Source organism: Cavia porcellus, unplaced genomic scaffold (genome assembly GCF_034190915.1).
Source record: "Cavia porcellus strain 051 isolate PalLab524CR breed Dunkin Hartley unplaced genomic scaffold, mCavPor4.1 scaffold_8, whole genome shotgun sequence".
Lineage (NCBI taxonomy): Eukaryota > Metazoa > Chordata > Mammalia > Rodentia > Caviidae > Cavia > Cavia porcellus.
In genome coordinates this window covers 11,258,820-11,281,551 of record NW_026947491.1, presented here as the reverse complement: position 1 = coordinate 11,281,551, position 22,732 = coordinate 11,258,820, and the positions used below count along the sequence as shown (strand labels likewise).

The window sequence follows — 22,732 nt, the reverse complement described above, 5'->3', positions numbered from 1 at the left end:
CTCCTAAGAACTCTGTGTTTAGATGGGCACAGAGCTCATGGCAGTGAACAATACTGATGCTGGCCAGGCCTTGAGAGTATGCTGATAGGGCTGTGAAGGTGGGAGATGTGAGACAGAACCAAGAATGTTATCCAGGCAGTGTTGTAGAGAAATGTGTGAAAAAGACTGTAATGCAAACAGAATTGTAGAGAGAACGTTTATATACAAGTATTTATCAGCCTCGGTATGTTCCACATAAATTTTTATTGCATGTTTTAAAAGCATAGCTGTACGTGGAAGTCCTTTGAAGCCTTGTGTGGCTGGTCTGGAAACATGTGAAACTGCACAGTGGGCTTCCTTAGAGGAGTCATGTCACTCAGATGGGCTTCTAAAAGCTGTCTGGTCTTCAGATGATGAAGAAGATGACGTCCCCAAGCCCTTGATTCCCAAGATCTTTCTGACTTCAGATGTCTTTCAGTGTGTTTCACCATGGCTGAATGCCACACGTTAAGCTACAGATGCTGAACTCTGATCATAAACTTAATGATCATGCATGACCTTGCATACTCCTCACAGATGTTTATTGAATGCCTACTGCAGGCCAGGCATAAATCGAGGCATTGGAAATGTGATCCATCATTTACAAAAGTAGATAATAAGCAATAATATAAAAAGTAGTATTGTCTTAGATACTTTTCTGGCTGCTGGGACTAAATATGCGACACCCAAAATAATGGAGGAAAGGCTTGTTTTAGTTCACGCAGTTTCAGTTCATAGCCTGCTGGCTCCAACGCAGGGCGGCAGAGGAGAAACAGTCCATGGCAGGAAAAATGAACACAGCAGCAAAGTAGGGAGAAGCAGCCACAGGGAGGCAGAAGCCTCCCCCTTTTAACTTTCAGGCCACCTGCCTTTTGGTTAGTGGCACCCACACGCGGGAGGGCTTTCCCATCACCCACACCCAGAGCTATGTACATGAGATCAATCGAGCCGATTTAGTGGTCACACACTCCGAATCCCAGCATCACACAGCCTAGATCCAGCCATATCTGAGAAGCCCCACCTATAACTATGTGAGACTTTGGGAGAACATCTAGACACAAACCATGACAAATACCATTAAGACTATAATAATAATTCAGATAGATCTAATCATGTAATATATAAGCTCATATTATTTAGAAATAATTTATATTTATTATGTACAGTGGTGCCTCAATTCATGAACTTAATTCCTTCTACAATTCTGCGTCCAAACCAAATTGCATGAGAACTGAATCAAATTCAGTGATTAGGTTCAGTGTGGATACTATGGGGACTTTTGATTCAATTCTTGTCCAATTTGATTTTTGACCAGAATTGTGGAAAGATTACCAGAAGATTACAGAGGTACCACTGTGTAAGTAAAAATTTATTGCCTTCTTGTATATTAAAAGGTCAAAGGACCAATGGGAAAGAAACAGAACAGAATGAGGAGGAGTAGGGGATGCCATGTAAGGGCTGGATATTCATTCCCGAAGAGGTGAATCTGAGTATTCCACACTACTGAAAGCGAGGGTGCAGGCATGCTTTCCTGTCTGGGGGAAATGTGTCCCAGATGATGAGACCTGTGGTGGAACCCAGAGAGCCAAAGGAAAGGAGCAGTAGGCGACAGCAGGAAGATGGTGGGTGGGAAAGACTGGGACCTTTGCGAGTGAAAGCGAGCCGAGTGGAGTTGGGACCAGGGCATCCCGACCACACCGTGTGTCAGTAGCTACCACATCCTGATGGGTAGTGCTCACTGCATCTCAAGTTAGTAGTTACAGCATCGTTTTAGCTTTTGTAGCAGAAGCAGTCATGACCTCTTCTATCCAGTCTGCCTGCTCTGCCTGTCCTGCTGATGTCATCTTTTCCTATAGCTGATCATTTGGGATGGCTGCAGAAGGAGTCACTCATGGGCTTCTGTATCATTGATGAGCACCTCTGTGTTCAAGGGATGATCAAAAATACAGTGTGCATTTAAGTTAAAAAGCTGATTTCAATAAAATCCTCCTGAAAATGCTCCCCCTTGCTTACAACACACTTATCTCATTGTTCTTTTTGTTTCTTAAAGAAATCTGGAGCCCTCTTTCCTGAGTTTCTATCTGAAGTTGAAAAAAATCAGTCAGTGCTACTTCCGAGCACCATCCAAGGGAAAGGCAGGTCCTAAAACCCTAACACTGTGTCCTCATCCACCTTAGTCAGTGGATCCCGCATTGTGTGATTTCTGGCTCCTCCCCAAAGTCAAAATGATGAGGAAAGGGAGCCGTTTGGAATCCATTTAGGACATCGAGGCAGCCAAGGCAGCTCAGCTAAAGACCCTCAGGAGAGAGGACTCTAGAGCTGCTGCAGAAAGCTGCAACGATGACGGGATGTGTATGTTCAGAGGGAGAGTGGGTATTCTGAAGGGCCTTTTTTGGCAATGCATCTTTTATAAATTTTTTAAAAAATTTAAACACTCACTGTATGTTTCAATTGTACCTTGCCTCAGAAACTATGCCAAATAGAATGAGCTTTCAAAGATAAACTGGCCATGCTTCTGGTCTGGGATGTCTTCTATTCTACGGAAGGAAACAAGGTCAGTGGCATACGTTTTTAGGATAAGAAGTTGATTAAGATGTAGTAAAATTATGAGAGCTTAGAGAACAGAGAAATTTTCTCTGAGCTCCAGATCTGAATTTGGCCAATGTGACCCTTGAGTTTGGTCTTGAAGGCTGAATAGGCTTTGGAATAAGGAGATAGAGGGAAAAGGAGACTGTGTAGACGGAGGGAATACATGAGCAAGGTATGCAGGTAGGAAGGCCTGAAAGGAGAAAGTGAGCTGGGGGGTACAGTCTGGGGAGGAGAAAGAGGTGTGCAGGTTGAAGCCAAGATTTTGGGCAGGGCCCAAATGAAGAGAACCTAGACATGAGAGCATCAGTACCAGAACTTGGCCTGCTGGAAGCAGGGCGGCATAGCAGAAGGCTAGGGTGGGGGCCTTTATTTGTGTTCTGACCTGCTCTCCAACCCACATCCGGTCAGATCCGCAGCAGTGTTAGATTCTCATAGAAGCTCGAACCCTGCGGGGAACTGTGTGTGTGAGAGGTGGAGGTCAGGTGCTGTATGGGAAGCTAATGTAATAGTAACAGAATAAAGTGCACAATAAATGTGATGTGCTTAAATTACCTCAGAACCGCTCCCACACACAAGGTTGGTAGAAACATTGTTTGCTTGAAACTGCCCCAAAGGGTGGGACTGCTGCTTTATTTGTTAGTCAAAGGGGGACTCCTTGAAATTTTGGGCCCTGCAGTAGCTGGGCTGCTTTGGAAGTCTCGTACAGCTATGTTCATGAAGCCATCCAGCAGGAAGACCACCAGGACCGAAATCGCCTTGGTGGCAGTAGAGGCAAGCAGGGGGATGGGAAGTGCTAGGGCTTCGGAGCTGAAACCGTAGGTCCTCCCTGAAACCACAGGGCCCTTCTGAATGCGAGGCCTTGGCCTCTGCCTTCCCACGAGCTATCCCCTCCCCACTCTCTGAGCTGTGAGTGCTCACACTTCACCCCATGACACAGAACCTGCTGATTTTGGGGACCTCGTGATTAGTATAGTTTCTACATTAAAGAAATGGAAGGGTCCTTCATATTCCAGACCTCTCCACCTGCACCTTGCCTGCATAATTGAGGCAACTGTGCAGCCAGGGGCTGGCCTGTGCAGTCACCTGTCACCACCACCGTGCTCTCGTCTTGTCTGCAGTCATCATGTCTTCACAGTGTCACCAGGAAATGTTGAGCAAAAGCAGCTTTAGAGGCCTGGAGAGGGCCATCCACAGTATCACGGGGCATCTGGTGCCACCATGGTACCAGATGGGGCCTCCACTCCTCCTCCAGAAAGTGGTACCCAGGCAGCTGTTCACTTATTTTCCCCGCAAGACCAACCTCAGGAGGACAGCCTTGTGCCAGAGGATGGGAACCCTCTTAGTGCCTGCTGCTCAGTGCCAGGTAGGGCAGGCAGTGTCCCTGGGGAGCCATTGGTGATGCCTGAAGGTGGGGACCCCAGAGCTCTGGGAGGAGGGCCTGGCTCACAGCCAGCCGGCATCCCCCTTGGTTCAGAGGAAGCAGGGGGAGACTGGGGCTGGCTTCCTCCTGAACATGCCCATAAAAGGACAAAAGTGCTGCTGTCTGGTCGGGCTGAGTAGGATAGCTGATAATACATCTTTTGGAGGTGTGGATTTTTCTCTTTCTTTGCAGGGGTGTGTGTGTGTGTGTGTGTGTGTGTGTGTGTGTGTGTGTGTGTGCCTGCCTACTTTCACACAGCTTGCAGCCTATATGTGCTAACAGATGGATTCAGCCTCATCTTTTATCCGGTGTTACAGAAGATAAAACTGAAACTGGGTGACATGCTGCCTGCTCGATTCAAGAGGCAGGAAAAAAATAAATTAACAAGGCTCTTCAAGGGAAGCCCTTATGGTAGAGAAGAGAGGTCCAAAAATCTTGTCAGGCTTTACTCAAGAGGCGAAGAGCAGCTAAACCATTGCAAAGTGCTTTTCCTCCCTCCTTTTGTGACTTCTTCAAAATCTATGATCTCTGTGTCAGAAGTAGGCCAGGGTTTACGGCTATTATGAATTATACATCAAGGGATGTCATTATGCAGGAGGCTTGAGCAGATGCCCTGTGGTCTAAATGCTTCACGCACTGTCCCACCTCCCTGTCCCTGTCAGGCCTGCAATTTCTGTCTCTGCTGCTGCTGCTGCTGCTATTGCTGTGCCTGAGACAGACAAGAAGTGCTTTACCAGACCCACAGTGAGACTCTGTGCAATGGAGCTGGCCCTGCCCTGCTTGGGCCCCTTTCTGGAAGAGGGCAGGACCCCACATAGCTGCACTTCTCTGGGCACTCAGGACTGCAGCTTTGGGGGGCCAGCCTGTCTTGTTCCAGAGGTGGGCGAGCACTAGTTGAACGAAGGAAGCCAAAATCTGCTGCCTGTCCTGTGCCATCCTTTGTGGCAGACTCTGCAGTGTGTTTGGAAGGCCAGTTGTTACTACCCACTTCAGGAAGGACTTTGTGTGAAAATCCTCCCTTTGTCTGAAACTGAGAACATTCACTGAGGGAGCAGAGAAGGCGGGTTTGGGGTCCTGGTGTTTTGCCTCTGCACTGCTAAGCACCCACTGAAAGGTGAGCTCACGACCTGGGAGGTAAGAGAAGCAGCTCTTGGGATGTGGAGCCCGGCAGAGTGTTTGAACCATGGCAGCATGCACCACCGGAAGTGGCCTTTTCTGCTCCGGGCACCGCGCTGTCCTTCTGTTTCCTTCTCTGGGCAGACGGGTTGAAGGCCTGAGTTCTCCATCCATAGCCTTGAGCCAGGAATCACTCTTTAGGGAGGCTTCTTTTTTTTAATCTTTAATGATTGTTCATCACTTACCTCTGATTACTGCTACCACAGGTTTTGGATGGGAAGGCATTTTCCTCATTTTTGAGATTAAATAATTGGAAGTCAGAATGTAGAAATGACTTGACGTGGTCACTGCTGGAACAGCAGGGAAGCCAGGCATGTTGGTTCATGGCTATCTATGATCCCCTCCCTTGGGAGGCTGAGGTAGAAGAAATATGAGGCCAGCCCGGCCCACATAGCAAAGACTTGTCTCAAAAAACAAAAATTAAAAAAGCAAGAATACAGATATAGAAATATAGATATTTATGACATAGATATACAATATAAAAGCAAGTCTGGCAATACCCCGGCCCCTGCCACATAAGGAAAGGTAAAACCGTGTCGTTGGAGTGCAGAGTTCTTTAGGAAGATTTGTTCAGCTGGCACCTGTGTCACAGTCCAGGCCCGCCCCACCCCTGTTTTCTTACATTCCTGTCACATGCAGAGGAACACAGTTCCTTGGTTTGGGGCCTTGCCACTCTTGTCAGTCTGAGCTTTCTCTTTCATCCTCGCCCTTGCCTGCGCCCCATCCCCAGGGCCCAGGCCTTAAGTGCCCTGGACCCCCACTGCAGTCTCCGCTGCCCCATCTTCATCTTCCCACCGCTCAGAGCTGTGAACACACAACTCAAGATGATGCATGGTTCTCAGCATCTTTGTGGCCAGAGGTGGAGGAGACACAGGAAGCTTGTAAAGGCTGGCACTGTGGGCCTCAGAGGTTTTTCCTCCTGGCCACCGTCCTTCCACCGGAATGTCCCGTACCAGGACACAGCCCACTGTGGGGGTGGTGACTGTCCCATATGAGATCAGTCTGCGATTATATCCAGACCCAGAATCAGGCCACAGCCGCTGCCCTTGTCTTCCTTCCCGGGGATCCCGGGTGGCACTCGGCAGTGTGCTCAGCTGCCGTGTTGCAGATGGAGGTGACTTCTGGGCCTGTGCACCTGGGCCTGTTCTCCTCTGTGTCAGTGCAGCACCTGGCGATAAAGCAGTCATTGTAGGGGAATGAAAACATCATCATTGGCCATTGCCTAGCTGTGCAGCCTCCATAACTTTACCGTTATTCCAGGCCTTGGCATGTGTATCAGGAAAAGGTGCGGTAGATGCTGTGAAGCTATTTGGCTGAGGAAAGTTCTTTTCCTACTACAGTGCTCTGTGCATGTCAAGGACATGCGTGAATATTGGCCATCATTAGTGTGGACAAATTCCAGCTCACGAGCCAGTAGACTGAAGGATTATTGGTAGCATGGTGAATGGCTTTGCTGTCACTCATGTCATCAGCTTTGGTGCTATCACAGTAGACAGACCCATGGCTTAGATAGTGGGGGCTAGGAAGTCCTAGGTCTGCACTGGGAGGTCTCGTGCCTGCTGAGGGCCACATCCAGGTGGCCAAGTAAGTCTCATGGTTTGGAAGGCAATTGCCTCTCCTGTCCTCAAAGGAGGTCACTGACCTCAACCTCGGAGCTCTGTCCTCCTGGCCCACACCCTCAGGAAGGGTTCACCTCCAAATGCCATAATGCTGCAGTGAAAGCTTCATGTAGGGTCTGAGGGGTACAGATGTCCCTAAGTGTCACCATATTACTGCTTTTTATATTGCAGTTTTGAAGAAAAATGGGAGAAGTTTGTTTAAGGCATGAGCATTAGAATCAAATCCATTTGCAGTTTGCTAGGATGTGCTGTGAGACAGAGGATAGAAGCTGCTGTGCCCAGCTGCGATAGAGCAGTGCTGTGCCGTGTTGTATTGTGTTGATTTGGCTTTAGAGACAAAGTCTTGCTATGTAGTTCAGGCTGAGCTTGAACTCATTGTGTAGCCCAGACTGGCTTCAAACTCATGGCGACCTGCCTGCCTCAGCTTCCCAAATGCTGGAATTATGGGTGTGCACTAGCATGTTGGACTGAGCTGGATTTTTGTATGTGTGCTGCCAAAGTGAGCATGAGCTGGGTTTTTTTTCCTTTTTCTTTCTTTTTTGGGGGGAGTACTGGGGATCAAACTCTTAACCTCGCATGCTCGCGCTTGCCAGGCAGTTGCTTATGCTGCTGAACTAAATCCCTAGCCCCCACGAGCTGGATTTTAACACACAGTTGCTTTTGGAATTTTTTTTATCTGAAGCTGTCTTGTCCTGATTCCTTCCTGTGGCCCCAGATCTTAGGTAGATCATGACCAGCTTTTTCTGAGTTCCACATAAGCACTAGAGAGGACATAGAAACATTTTCTGAAATGAGGTGTAAGACTCAGTGCTGGACACCAAAAACTTTGCATCCAGGTGCGCGTTGGTGAGATGGCCAGGCGTGGGGTGACACAACTGCCCTGGGCCATGGGGCCTCTTCACAAAACCAAGGCACTTGCTCAGGTGGCTTCCTACCCTGGTGTTCAGGGCGGCTGATTTGTAGTTGAGTGCATTGTCATTCATAGCACAGGAAGGAAAGGCAAAATTATCCTCATGCCTCTGCTCTCAGTACCGGTGTCTGCGAAGCCACTGAGTTCTGCTGGTTCTAGAATTAGCTTTGAGACCGACCTGGGGCTTTTAATTAAATGGCTTTGTGAGTCAGCGAATTCGTGGTTTCCTGTGAGATCTTTGGGGAGACACAAAGGCAGGTCCCCTTCTGTCCTCCAGGCCTTAGAAATCAGCTGCCTCCTAGGGTGAGGGCAGGCTCTCCCTGGGGACTTCAGGAGCCCAGCTTAGTACAGCGGGGGTACCTGTCACTATCTTCTCATGTGGCCTCCTTGATTTTTGCCGTCTCCCTAAGCTTGCTGTTTCCCATCCAACCCTCTCTCCACTTTGGGTGTTTTGTACTAGTTGTGTTTGTGGTTCCCAGTGGCACAGGAATATAAGGATTGCCTTTCAAAAGTGGAATTGAGTGTTAAAAGCCAGGCTGACGGCTGTGTGTCTTTAACAGTTGGGTCCTGAGAGGGGAGTGTAGGGAGCCTCGCCTTTCAAGGTGTTTCAGCTCCTGCTAGAAAGCTGAATACCATCTAACATTGCCCTTCTGACCACTGCCTGGGGTTTTCCGACTGCTGGCTGTTTAACCTGAGTCTGCAGGCCTGGAATTTCACACCATTCCTTCCTGGCGCTGCTTCCAGAGGAGGCAAAGTTGCACTTGGTAGATTCGCTGCTTAGTGTGGGTGAGAACATGCTGCCATGTGCCTTGCCGTGTCACCTACACCTGTTCTCCCCACCCACTGCTGGACACCTACAGTGTGGCCAGGGCCATGTGCTAGGGCAAGAGCTCAAACACTCACACCATCGTAGTATGTGTTACAATGGCCCAATTGTCCCCCAGCATTGTGCCAGCAGACCCCAGTTCCTTTAGGGGGGTGCTGTTTTAGACAGGGTCTTGCTACAGGGTATCCTTCAACTCACTACATAGCCTGGCTGGCCTTGAACCTGTGGTAGTTCTCCTGCCTCAGCCTCCTTTGTGGGATATGCTGGGACTACAGGTGTATACCACTGCCTGTGGCTCCCAGTTCATCATTCTTTTCCTCCTGGATGACGGTGTGTTCAAGCACCTCGACTGAGCCACTGTGCTAGGCTATCTTTGTACCAGGGCATCTCACCCTTGGTGCCACTGTCATTTGGGACACAGTGACATTTGCATGGGACCCTGTGTACATGGTAGGACATTCAACAGCACCTGGGCGGCGATGACCCAGGAAGTCTGCAGACAGTGGTCCAAGTCTCCTCATGGCTATGCAGTTACCAAAATGCCCTTGTGTCCTTTCTGGAGGAGACCTGGGGTCAGAAAGCAACTTGCCCGGTTGGCACTGCACATTGGGGACAATGCTGAAGCCATTCTGTAGGTCTTTGTGTTCTCACAGATCCATCCCAGGCTATGCTGGTACATGGTTAATAATGGGTTCTCTGGGATGAACCTACACAGGATGGCACTGGCCAGGGCGTGTACCCATTTCTGTGGTTATGACTGATGACAGCCTGCTCAAGAGACCTCACAAGATTCAGGCATCTGGTCCCACTGAGCTTGTGCTTTGTGATCCTAGGGACCTTGTGTGGTTTGTTGACCCCTTGAGCTCACTGTCTTCTGGAACTTGGTCTCCACCCCAAACCCAAAGCGAAACACTTGTCTACCAGAATGCACTGTTGGAGAGACAGCAGTCTGCTGAGGGTTTTTGGTCCCCTCTTTTTGGGGCGAGAGGTAACAGAAATTGAACTCAGGACTTTGCGCTTGCCAGGCAGTTGCTGTGCCACTGAGCTGTATCCCCAGCCCCTGATCCCCTCTTAACATCATGTAGAGCAGTGAGTGTGCCGCTGTCTGTCACGTTTGTTAAGTGACAATTTCTTTTCAGTCTTTCCACTGTGGGGTTGTGGAAGTGGTGTGACGGGTCTGGTCTAGGAGCAGAAGACTTGAGATGCCCGCTGGGCTGCAGGCCCTTGAAGGCAGGTTGAGCTCTGGGGCAGGGACCGGATGCCTTGGTCAGGGTCTGAAGCAGCAAGTGTGAGCCCCAGGGGTGGACAGCGGGCTGCTGGATCTGCTGCTCTGGGCCACAGCAGAAGGGTCAGAGCCAGAGTGCAAGTCCAGATAGGAGCCATGACCGCTGTGAACCTTGCTTTCTGCCTCTGTGGAAAGAGGTAGCAACCCAGCTTCAGTGTAAGGAAAAGTGCATAGGAAGTGTCTTCTTCCTGGGCCTCAGATGCCTCCTTCGCTGCTGTGGCTGCACAGGCTGGCTGCTCTTGTGATAGAGAGCTCATAACCCCAGGACTTAGCTGTTCTTGGCTTTGTCACCACAGTGCCCAGGATCCTAGTCACCTCCTCTGTGAGACTCCTGGGAGGGCCTGGGGCTGACCCAGAGGAAGACCCTGCAGCCATTCTGCGTAGCAGTCTTGGCGTGGCTTCCTTGTGCATCCTTGGAGAGCAGCTGGGTATGACTGCAATGTGAGGAGCCCAGGAAACAGCTGGGAAGGTGGCGTGTGTGTCGATGTATCCTGGGGGTGGGCAGTCTGGAAGAGGCTTGCTCAGGAAGGAGACACCGTCAGGTATGTGAAAGTGCATGGGCTAGGAGGAGCAAAAAGAGTTCAGAGGTTGCTTGACAGCCCCGGCCAGCTCCAAGGCTCAAATGCCCAGTGGGGCAGACAGCAAGTGCTGTGTGAGCTCAGAAGGGTAGAGATCAGTGTGTATGTACTGTGATGTCCACAGTATCAGAGAAGGCTTCATGGAGGAAGTGACCGCTAGCCTGGAAGGACGGTAGAGAGGGTGGAGGTTGAGGCTGGCTACAGGAGGGGTCACAGGACAAGAAAGATACAAGCTGAGGGTTCACATGGAAGACGGATCTTAGTACGGACTTGTTAGGGAGGGATTGGGGTGCCTGGCTCAGAAATTCGGGTTCTGCTGGAAGGCCATGGGTTTCACGTAGAGTGCAACTTCTTGTTGTCCATCTCGGCCATTGGATCCATGCCAGTTCTTTTGACCACTGTTCCCATTCCCTTTATCCTGTGACAAGCTGCAGGGTGCCTGGGACCCTGCCACAGCTCTGTGCCACTGGCAGGCAGATGCTGGGGCTGTGAGCCCTGAGTGCTAACCTTGTGACTCCAACTTGACTTGCAGCTGGGAGCCAAGGAGTGCAGCTGTGTACATCTGGAGCTCTGAGCTGTGTCTGTCACAGGAGGCCAGCGTGATCTCGCTCAGCACCAGGGATAAGCCAGCACCCAACTGTCGCAGGTAAGCTGTTGTCTTTGACTCTGGCCTATTCACTTAAAGTAGTAAGCAGGTTCCGTTTCCCCTATCCCTGATTTGTGAGTGACTGAAGCTCACAGGAGAAATCGGAGACTGAGGAGCTCAAAACCAGGTATGATGGTGCACACCTGTAATCCCAGCACTTGGGAGGCTGAGGCAGGAGGGTTGCTAAGAGTTCAAGGCCAGCCTGGGCTACATAATGAGACTCTGTCTCAAAAAATAAAACACTTTATTGTACCAAGAGACAGTTGCCATGAATCACCCCTAAAACCTCTGCCTCTCTTCACACACCCTCATCCCCTCATCCTTGCCAATTCCTCAGCAGTTCTGGAGTCCACTTTCCTGAGCGTCTTTTGCTGTGCTGTGCTGGCTGCCTCCATGTCCTGAATGGATTCAAAATGTTCCCTTTTCCTGGTAATTTTGACTTTGGGGACGGGCCAGGAGTCAGATCTCATGACTAAAGTAGATGAGGACACAGTGTCAAGTTTTTACTGTGGCAGCAGTCACTGTATTTCTGAGCACACCTTACAAAGACCCTCAAGAAAGAGGTGCTGATACTCAGCTCCAGAGCTGCTGCAGGCAGTGGCAAGAACAAAGGGATGAGTGTGTTGGAAGCAGTGTGTCTCCTCCTGTAACAGATGATTTAAAAATGAAGTAGTCACCACATTTTGTGATCATACTTCGTAGGTGCTGGGTAGTGTAGTGACCCTTCTTCATAATGTACTGAGAAGGCCACCACTTACCTTCCCTTGGAGGTCTTGTGAAGTCCACAAGCTCAGGCTCTTCCTGCAGCCTGTCTTCCCCCTGAGCTTACAAAGCATTCAACACACCAGCCCCCTGCCCACTGCTCCAAGGCCCTGTGCAGCCCGACACCAGCCTTTTTCTACCCACTGTGTCTTCAGCACCCCTCTCCTTTTCCCCCAGTCACACTGAGCTGATCACTGCCCTCAAAGAAGCCAAATTTTACAAATTAAACACTCAGCACCTCTCATCCGTGCGGCCTAGGCAGCATTCTCTGTGAGTGAGGTGTGGCTTCCCCTGCTAAAAACGTTTTCATGCCTTGATAGACATCAAAGAGGAACACACATAGTTATGGTACTGGGAAGAGAAAGCGCAGAGGGAACAGCTGGTGCGTGTCTCCACATGTCCTGCATCTGGCTGAAATTTCTTTCAAAGGGCAGCGAACAGCACTTGAGAAGGGTCTCACAGCCCAGTCAAGCCAAGGTCAGGGTGACCCAGGCTCCTGGAAAGCACCAGCTACATCTTTAACCAGGTTGTCAGTCTGTCTGTCTCTCCGAGTCACCCCTGGCCCCTGTCTGTGAGACGTGGGCAATGGGGGCACTGCTTCTGCCAGGATGGTCAAGCTCAGGGTGGAGCGCGGTGGCCACTTGCTGCTCAACTCCTCCATTGGCCCCAAGCTCAGTGCTCAGCCTTCTTCAGAATAGCAGCATAACCACAGTCGCTGTCGCCGTACCGAGCCAGGGTCACTCACAGGTCTTCAGGGTACTCCTGGGCCGGCTCCCACCACAAGCTCCCAGCACAAGTGGCTGCAAAACCTGCTTGTCCCTGCTCTCCCACTCATTTGCTAGGTGGCACTGCCCAAGTCCTTCTGCTTGTCTTATTCTCAGGTATTACCTCAGTAACACCAATGATGCACGCCTGTGTTGATAGCACAACTCATGATAGCTAAATGCTGGGATCGGCCTGGGTGCATGTCAGCAGATGACTGGATGGAGAAAGTGTGGTGTGTACACCCCAGGGAGAACTACTCTGCCATAAAGAAACATGCACTCGAGTCACTTACAGCAAAGCAGGTGCATTAAGACCATAATGCTAAGTGAAATAAAGCAGATAGAGAAGCTTAAACAGTGCATGGCTTTTCTTATATGAGACACCCAAAATATAGATAATTTAAAGAGCAAAATAAAAGGGAAATAGTAGGAAGCTCCTGTGCATCCCAGACAGAGACCAATCTTAAAGACAGAAGCGATGACAGTGGTTACAGTAAGAGCTTCAGGGGTTGCATGGCAGCTCTCCAGAAGGGAAGTCCGTGCTGATCTCCAGAGAGGTCTTGCCTGTTTACCCGAGGCTGCCATTTGCAAAAGCGTCTCTGCAGGAGGTAAAAAGCTCACTGCTCAGCCTCAGTGAAGCCCCAGAGCTTGGTGGCACAGAGTGGGGGCTGCTCGGGACTCAGTGGGGGCTTTCCTGGGCCTCGAGAACCCCTAGGCTAGAGCCTTGTGATGCTTCACGACCGAGTAAGTGCACAAGACAGCGCCTTTCGAGCCCGGGTGGGCGCCTGCTGCTTTCTCACCAGTGTTTCACTTTGCCTGCATTGTGTGCAAGTCAGATTGCAGACCGATTTCCTGGTTGCTGAAGAACAGCAAGTTCTTTCTTCTCTTGGCCTGTCATTCTTAGGGAGCAGAGTCTTATGGAAGAAGTAAAATGAAAGCGGGCTTTAAGAACTGCCTCTTTCCTTCCAGGACTAGTGAGGCCACAGAAGCTGCAGCTGCACCCCCTCAAGGCGTGGCACGCACCCCCAGGCCAAGGACACAGCTAGGCCATGGGGCCTTGCATCCCTGCAATGAGCTGCGTGCTCATCCTCAGCCCTGCCCAAGGGCTGGCACGGTGGCTTCAGGCCATCTCCAGTAGGATGGCTCCAGAGCCATCACTCTAGGGAGTTAATTGATCATCAGAGAGCCTGGTTTAGTTTCTGGGGTGCCAGCCTTCTCATATTTCTCACTGGAACTGTCCCCACTCTGTCATCCCATCACACGTGCCTGCCTCATGCTCAGGGCACAGCCAGTGAGGTCTCGAGTCTCCGGGAATTCAGAGGCAGTGGCAGAGGAAGCGTGGTATGGGCACAAGGTAGGAAACGTCTGTGGAGTTGCAGTGTAACTGGACATAAGAGGAGCCAGGCCCGTGGGGCCCCAGATGACATCTGGGGGCCCCAAGTGCATGGGTCTATCCTAGTTTCTGCCTCTGTGCCAGCCCTGCTTTGAATAAGTAGGGCCTCTTTTCCCTCCCAAGTGTGCAAGTGTGGGTGACAAATCCAAAAGTCACCCGAAGTCTACGTGACTGTGTTCATGGGAGTGGTGACCAGTGCCCCAGAAATGTGCAGAATGGGTTTTGGTGAATGCTGCCTGAGTGCGCTGACTACTCAGAGCTTCACTGTTTCACAGCAGTGTGGCTGAGAGGTGCGATCAGGGGCTGAAATGTCAGGTACATGGTGGCAAAGAGCCTTTCTTGTAGCTTTTGACCTTTACGAATTTGCTCAGCTGGTCTCGCCTGTAAATTAGGCGCAGTCATACAGGCACTGGGCATTCCCACCAGGTAGTGGTAGATGAACAACTCACGATTGGTATCCATTATTCCAGGATACTTGCTGACACAGGGCAACCTCCCCAGGAGGCTGGCACTCCGGGGAGGTGTGCTCTGCTAGCTTTGCCAGCCCAGCTACCCCATCCCAGGCACAGGAGCTGGATTCCCAAGTCTTCACCCTGGTATCACCCAACGCGGCCCTCCTGGGTCAGCTCCTCCCAGGCCCACTCGCTTCATCCTCCCAGGAGCAGGCTGTGCAAAGCTGGAACCTGACTGCTATTTGCTGGTGCTGTTGACACAGGCCATCTTTGATGCACTGGGCACCAGGGACCAAATTCCCTGTCCTGCCTGCCGAGCAGCTCCTGGCTCCCCACTCCTTCTCTACTGGAGAACTGAACTTCCTCTGTTCCTGGACCTTTGGTTTAATCCACCTTATTTCTACCATTTTACTTGTTAATGTAACTGCTTTGAGAGGGAAAATTGAGTACTGGTTAAGACCAGTTTGAGCCAGGTGGCCTAAGTGCACATTGTGACTGCAGTGTTAGAGGAATCATATCAGGATGATATAAGGGAACATGCTGGATGTCTGATATGCCAAGTTCCAATCAAAGAATGCTAAAGGAACAACAGAGTTAACACTTACTGAGGGAAAGAAAGGACTTGTCTAAGAGTCAGGAGGGGACCTGGAAAGTGGGTTTCCCAGGAGCCCACTTCTCAGAGAAAGTTTTATAGAGCACAGTCACAAGGTGGACATAAAATCGCAAGGTGGATATAAGGTAGGACAAAGATTACAAGTCCAGTTGCTTAGCTGTTACTGATCTGAGGGAAAGCTGGTCACAGCAGCCATGCGTGGAAAGCGTGAGAACCTTTCCTAGAAGGGATGGATCAGGAGGTCCTGTTCCCCCTCCCTGGTGACTGATGTCTATTTAGAATATTGATCACTATTGTTTATACTGCAGGGAAGTATGCAGGTATAACTCATTCCATCTTTGTCTTGAGGGGTGGCCTTCCACAAACGCACCTCCACCCACATTTGTGATGTATTCTTGTTTTCCACACTGGCTTCTTCAAGGGTCTAGCCCCTATCTGACTGCATATAATATTTCCACCTAATTTAGCTGCCTATAATAGTAGCACTGCAATGCTGAATCCCCGCTGGGCAAATCTGTAATCTCAGCACTCTGGGAGGTTGAGGCAGGAGAATCACAAGTTCTACCCTTGCCTGATTAACTTAGCAAGACCTCGTCTCAAAATGAAAATCACAGGATAAAAATTAAAAGGGTCTGGGGATATAGTTCAGTGTAGAGGCCTTGGGTTTAGTGCCCAGTATGCAAAAACAAACGAAACACTGAAATGAAATGAAACACTTTGGCCAAGTGATTTAGCCATTGTGTGCCTCAGTTTCTTCATGGGCAAACAGGTGGCACGAATAATGCCTAGTGGGAGTGATGTACCATAGTACGCTTGGGCCTCACCAACTAAAAGCCCAAGCCACCGTCCTTTCTGTGGGGCTCCTGGTTCTGGGGCCCTGGGGCCTTTGGACGAGCTGGTTCCCATGCTGGGCCTGGGACCCTTTATCTGCCAGCCTGGGTCATGGGAATGTGGCTTTTTGGGGCCTTTGCTGCTGTCCTCTCTTGTCTGTCTCACCTTCTCTCCAGTCTGTGCCTGTCCAGCCCCGACAGCCTCTCCAAACAGAAGACAGGCACTGTCCCGAGCTGTCTCTCAGCCCCTCGCCTGCAGGAGGGATAGGACCGTAAGGAAATGAGAGGCTCCCTGGACCAGAAGTCATAGGAGATGCCTGTTCTAGTGCTGCTCTGTATTGTGGTCCTGGATAAGTCACTTCGTGCCTCTAAAACAAATATCCTGCTTTAAAAATGGAATACTTAGCTCTCGGCCTTGGACCTGTCTCAAGCTGAGCAAAGATTGGGTGTTGAAAAGCACTTTGCTGGCTACTAGGGGCCACAAACATTCACTCCAGCCTTATCCCCTGTGGTGCTCATATGAGGCCAGGTAGGGAGGTGAGGAATGGGATAGGGACACTGCCCTTGTATCCATGGTGACAGAAGCGATGGCATGCTGGCAGGACATGAGGTTGTACGGTTGTAGAGACTAAGACCCAGGCTTGACATCTCTTTACCTACCTTATCTCTGTTCTTCTTGAGGGACATTTGGTCCGTGAAAGGTCTTGTAAGTTACTGTACAATTATGGCAGTGGTCTAATGTGGCGGAAGACCAAAGTAGGAACACTTACCACTTCCTTCTTCTTCTTTAACTCTAATTGCAACTCCCTTTCTTGTTTGCACACAAAGAATTCCAGTCCGTTCCTCACACGTCACCAGTATCTGTCCCATGCACCACTTCTAATCAGAGGTCATATAACCCTCTGTCTCTCTGTATCCAGTTGAAGGAGACAGCCCAGCCACCATGGATTGTTTGCACCTTTCCACATCCTCAATAAACCCGTTTGTTTTGTATTTTTTGCTACTCTGTTGTGCCAGAATACTCAACAGTCTGGGAGTGACCCACTAGTGGTCACTTCAGAGAATTTGGAACTCCTCTCGAAGACACCCTGATTTGTTGCTGTGGTTTGTAGGGATTAGAGGAGGAATTATAGCATCCAGGTGGTCCCTGGAGACCGCTTGCTGTGGGACACAGCATCTATGAGTAAAAGTCACCAGTGGGGGACAGCAGAGTTCTCCAGGAAAGGTTTGAACCACACACATTTCCTGGTTCCTTTTCCAGGTTGAGTCTGTGCTTTTCATTAATGAAGCATGGCCAGGTTGGGGATGGCTGGAGTTGTAAGTCTAAGAGCCTGTCTCTCAGGGAGTCCATTTCCTCTACCACTGCTGGTGCCATCTGTAAAGTAGGATTAGGAATAAAGTGTTCTGAGCTTGTCATTGTGGGTTACCTGTTTGTGTGGTTCAAGGTACCAGTGACTGCCATCTTCTGTGACCTGCATTTGGAGTTAAATAAAAGGGGTGGGCAGAGTGGCAGGTCTGAGGTCACGGTGTGGAGCGGACCCAGTGACCACTGGCTAGTGCTGGAAGTTGAACTCACTGCCTTTGCACTGAGTTCCCAGTCCTTCTTTAAAAGATAAAGATATTTTGAGGCAGGATCTCACTAAGGCATTCAGTTGCCCAAGCTAGCTCAAACCTCGGAATCTTCCAAAAACAGGTTCTAATTCTGGAGACGTTTGAGAGAGAAAGTGGTGGGCCTGAGGGTTGTTCCCCCGTCACTTGATCACATCAAAGGTGTTGATCCTGGTCCCTGACCCTTGGGAACATGCCTGGCCTTGCCTTCAAACCTTTCTCTGGACATTCTCTACCGTCAGTGTCCGTAGCCCTGTGTCAGGTTGTGCACTGCAGGGAGAGAGTTACGAGTGCCACCCCAGTTCTCCTGGACCCTCTTCCCATTTCTGCCCCAACCTCAGCTCCATAAGCTGGCTCAGAAATCACTTTCTCACCAGGCCAAGGACGTTTCAAAGTTGCTGTGTTTTCTCTATCATTTCCTCCCTCCTCCACTCCCCCCTCACTTCCTGTTTTTTCTTCCTCTTTCTCCACCCCCACCCATCTCTCCTGCCATGTCCCTGCTGTCTGGGACTGGAACAAAGCCTGGAGCGTTGATAATCATGATTTCCTGTGGTGCCTTGTCCCTCCCTGCTCAGCTCTGGGCCCAGCCAGCCTCCGGGGCACCCGAGCCCCTCTGGGAGCCTGGCCGGAAGCGGAGGCCTTCAGAACCCCTTGCCTAAAACAGAATTTAGTAGGACAGTGACTGCTCCCATAAAGCTTTCTCCTGCATTTTGTGCTAAAACACTGGAATGAATAGATCACGCCTGGTGGTTAGGCCTAGTAAAAATAGTCCACTTGAGATGGAATAAAAGATTTAGGTGTTAAATATAAAGCTTTTATTATTTTTTTCCTTGTTCTGTATTATATTCTCTTTACAATTCTAGCCATTCCAATCTTGATGTCCCAGTTGTTTGGAAAAATGGGGTTAATGGAACCTCACAAAAATCTCATGAGTACAAATTAGGAAAATATAAAACGCATGTGATATGCTTGACAGCTAAATCTTACTTAATAATAGTAAGCTTCTTTTCCCCTGTGATTTGGTTTTCTGCATAGAGGAGCAACTGTTGGAATGTGTGACTTTTGGAAAAATCCCTTAAGAAGTAATACTCTTAGTTCATATCTGTTAGTTTTCCTGAATCATGGAGGGAGAGAAAGACCCACTAAAAACACAACACACCATGTCCACAGGTCACAGTCTCAGAGCAGTCTTTTTCTTGATTTATAATGAGAAACCATGAAAACCACCACAGTCTTATTTTACAAATTTTGTTTCCTGTGGTAAAACTACAAAAACAGCAAGCTAGAAAATGTGGGGTTGTTTTGTTTGAAAAGACATCTCATCTAGAGGCAGTGACCACTTGCTTGACGAATCAGTTTGACCATATGGCTGGTTTTTTAAAAAATCCAAAGGTCAAAGAGTCAGACGCTGGTTTCACTGCGGAGTCTACACCAACTGCTGCTTGAATGATGTTCTTTTCTTCTGTGAGCCTCAGTCTTCCCAACTAGAAAATGAACTCCTGAGACAAGCTTATCTCCTCACTGTTTCGCAGCCTTGGTAATCGATGGTTGTCTCATCCATCCTGGAAAAAGGCAGTGTGAAGAGAGGAGAGGAGATTGTGTGCTCATAATACCATGGCTTATTATTCCCTCCTAGCTCTTTAAGGACAGAGAATCACAGGAGCTCTCTCCAGGTAAATGACAGCTGACAGTGGTCAGGGGGCACAGTGATAACTGACACTTCCGTGCAGGGAATGTGTAATGTGCATGTTTACAGAGTACTCCACAGGAGGGAAGACGATGATTTCACCAGATCTGGCTGTTAGGATTAGAAGCCTTGGTTCACAACATCCCATACTTCTAAAGGAACGCAAACACAAGGGACATAAGTAATAATCGGCAAGCATTTTCAGGAAACTAATTCTGAGGTGGTCCCAGGCCTCCGGGTTCTTTGGCTGCCTTCTCAGTGGCATCTGTGCTATTCTGAGCCTTTGGGTGTTCAGGCAAGGAACAGAGAGACTTAGAATGACAGGCAGGGGAGTAGGGGATCAGAGCCATAGCTTTAGTTTGACTTGTCCTTTTTCTCCTCTCATTTTGAGTGCAGTCAAGTTTTTTCACCCATTTTGACCAAATCTTGAGAAGCAGGGGAAAGTTCTTTGATAGCCTCAGAAGGAACTTAGGTGTCCTGTTAGAGTCCTGATTTGCATCCTATTTATAGAGACTAATTCAGCTCATGCAGTTACCATCCAAGAGCACTTTGTTGGACAAGCAGCAGCTGACCACTCCCTTGCTAACCGCTGGCATAGTGGCTCTCTCTTCACTGCCCTCCTCCTCACCTCCTTCCAGTCAGTTATGAACACTTCTTACAAGCGAGGACACGGCTATGTCTGCTTGAGCATCCACCTTGCAGTGGCACCTGATAGCGCCGACACCTCTCAGAGCTGCCTGAAAAAACACTGAGGACTTAGCCCTGGAGCCCAGCACAGTAATGCTCCGCTTAGGCAGGCCTTGGTATGCATGGTGACCAGCTATCAAGGAGTGAGAGGACGCATTGAGATGGCCGCACCTCTTTACTCTTTGTCTGGATTGTCTTGCTGCTGTTCTGTGTCAGGAAGCACTTTTAAGTTACATGATCTGCAGGGTTTTTTGAAAATGAAAACGCAAGTGTTTCATGATGCTGAACTGAGCACAGGACAGAAGTTAAGGTCAGGCGACTGTGAACAACTTTCCTGAGGCCAGTCCCCTCTCAGTCATCAGCCCCAGGCTTGTTTGTTCAGCCAGACCCTCAGTCTCTGCTGGAGAGATTGCCATCACGCACCCTCGCTTTTTCCTTTCATGATCTGTTTCTCCGGAGTGGCTCCTGGGCTATGCCGTGTCTCAGAAGGAGGAAGTGAGCTTTTCAAACAGCTTCTTAGAATAAGAATGCCACTGCAGCTGCGCTATTTGTTACCTCAGCAATTTTGCTTAGATCAGTTTGAACTCCAAGCCTCAGTTTTCCCACCCGTCAGATGGGAAACTATTCTGTGCTGGAGTCTGGCATTGAGGGTGAAAGGTCCTCGCATCAGCATGTGTGCTTAGCAGACCACAGGCAGCGTTAGCGCCTCTCCCGCTGGCTTTTGTAGAGCTACCAGCATTGGCCCCCTTTTTAATTCCTTCTGAACCTTGTGCCAGGTACCTAGGGCCAGGCCTTGGCTGCAACACCTCTAAGTCCTGAGCAGCTGAAGGAGAAGCAGGTATCAGGCTCTGGTCTTGAGGTTTTCTGTTTCGGCCGTGTCCCCACAGGGGCTTGCGCCATGGACCCTCCCACCTAGCCAACTTGAGGGTTTGCTGTGTCATGGCCAGCTTCATGCCCCCAGTCTTATGCCCCTCAATGTCACTATCTGCCCTTAGATGAAAACTGACACCTTCCCATCATTTGCTTCGCTTACAATGAGCTGATTTGGTCCCACAGGACAGCCCCGTGCCAAGTTTGTTCTCAGTAGGGCTTCCTGTACCTTGGCTGTATGTTGACCTGTGTACCCACCATCCACTCATCCTGCAAACACGCAGTGTGGCTGGTGCTGCTGGGAGCTGGGGACATAGCACAGGAGAAAACACAGACCTTCTTGCATGTTGGATGACATGGACATTTGTTATAGCAGGCAGCGCTGAGTGCTTGAGGAAAATGCAGCAGCCAAAAATAGAGTCGCAGAGCCAAGCAGAGAGCTGGGAGTGGGGAGCAGAGCTTTGCTGCAGGTTGTGGGGAACCAGGGAGGCCTCCAGCACACCGGTATTTGTGCAAGGACTGAAGAAGGTAAAGGAAAGGGGCTGGAAGCTGTCACTGGAACAAAGGCTGGGGTGTGGGGAAGCATTTGGCTTGGTGTAGAAAGAGCCAGGAGTAGGAGGAGTCGCAGAAAGAGGTGAGGCATATAGCACAGGACCTCACAGGCACTTGAGTAAGGACTTCGGTGTTTATGTCCTTTTGTGGAGAACATGGCTTTTGCAGAGATTCTGTTACCCTGTTCTCTTCTCTCTGGTGCATCCCAAGGGCCCTGACCCTAAAGCATCCTCCAGTAAAAATAAAGATGGATATTCTTACCAGGTAGACAGCATTATGCCCCCAGAAACCTCTAGCAATGAGTGAGTCCCAGCTCCATCTTTAGGAGCTGGCCCAGAGCCCATGGCAGGCTCTTGGAGAAGTTCACCAGTAAATGAAGCTGGAGGCTGAAGTAAAGTCACCCTAATTTGGTCATCACTAAACCCAGGCGCTGGAGCAGAAGTTGTCCATTGGAATCTTCTGCCAGTCATGTCTATCGTGGACTGTTTCTGAGTCCTGCCTCCAGGGTATTTCACTGAGCAAGCATCTGGGTGCCTCTTACATGTCAGATCCCTGGGAGACCTGATAACTGGGCTAAGCAACTGCCCTTGACGAGGAGCCAAGGACCTGAAAGACACACTTCCAGTGTTGTGGGTCCCTGGCCTGGCTGAAACAAGGAGTGGGAAGCCCCTGGGTCCATGCTGTCGCTTCTCCCTCCCAGAGATAAGATCTGGAAATCCCCAGGGAAGGGCTCTAGGAGTTTCCAGACTGGGGAGAGAAGCAGAACCAGGAGCTGTGTCTTGCAGGAGCCAGATGCTTGGTCAGTCTGGGTGGCTGTGGAAAGGAGGGCAAGTCTGAGCTGAGAGGCCAAGGGTTTCCCATGGAGGAAGCCAAGGGGCTGAGTCTGTCCTGAGGGCAGCATAGGGCACTTAACGGTTTGTCTGTTTTTCAATATTTGAGATTGAACCCAGGGCCTTTGCACTGAAGTATATCCCCAACCCTCTCCTCCTCTTCTCTGCCTCCTTTTTCTCCTTCTCCTTCTCCTCCTTTCCTCTTCGTCTTCCTCCTTCTCCTTCTTGAGATAGGATCTCGCTGAGTCACTAAATTGCCCAGACTGGGCTTGAACTTGTGAGCCTACAGCCTCGGCTTCCCAGTGCCCACCAGGCTCAGCTCTGTTAACAGATTTTTAAACAGAAATAGACGTCCTGGTGAGACTGAAACTGGGGAAGGAAAAGGGCTGGATTTCATTTGACTCACGGTTCATTTAAATGCTCACTTTGCCCCGCCTCCTTGTATTAGCAGCCTAACAGGCTGGTTGATTGCAGATGAATCCACAGTCCTGTCCACCCTCCATTGTCCCAGGGAGTAGGAACCAGTGATAAGAGACCTTGCCTGTCTCTGTTAACAGGTTCCTAGGAACCTCGGAATGTGAGCCTGGTTTCTGTTGGGACAGAAGACTAGCAAGAGC

General features: G+C 49.9%; 1 protein-coding gene across 3 annotated transcripts in view; it reads left to right on the top strand.

The window, feature by feature from the left end:
- The window catches only part of Cyria (CYFIP related Rac1 interactor A), a 91,733-nt gene that overhangs the window by 27,832 nt on the left and 41,169 nt on the right, over positions 1 to 22,732 (top strand). For all 3 annotated transcript variants that reach the window (XM_063254358.1, XM_005001528.4, XM_063254357.1), the window contains exon 2: positions 10,954 to 11,067. The gene's annotated coding sequence lies outside the window, so the exon portion shown is untranslated. The remainder of the gene's footprint in view (positions 1 to 10,953; positions 11,068 to 22,732) is intronic.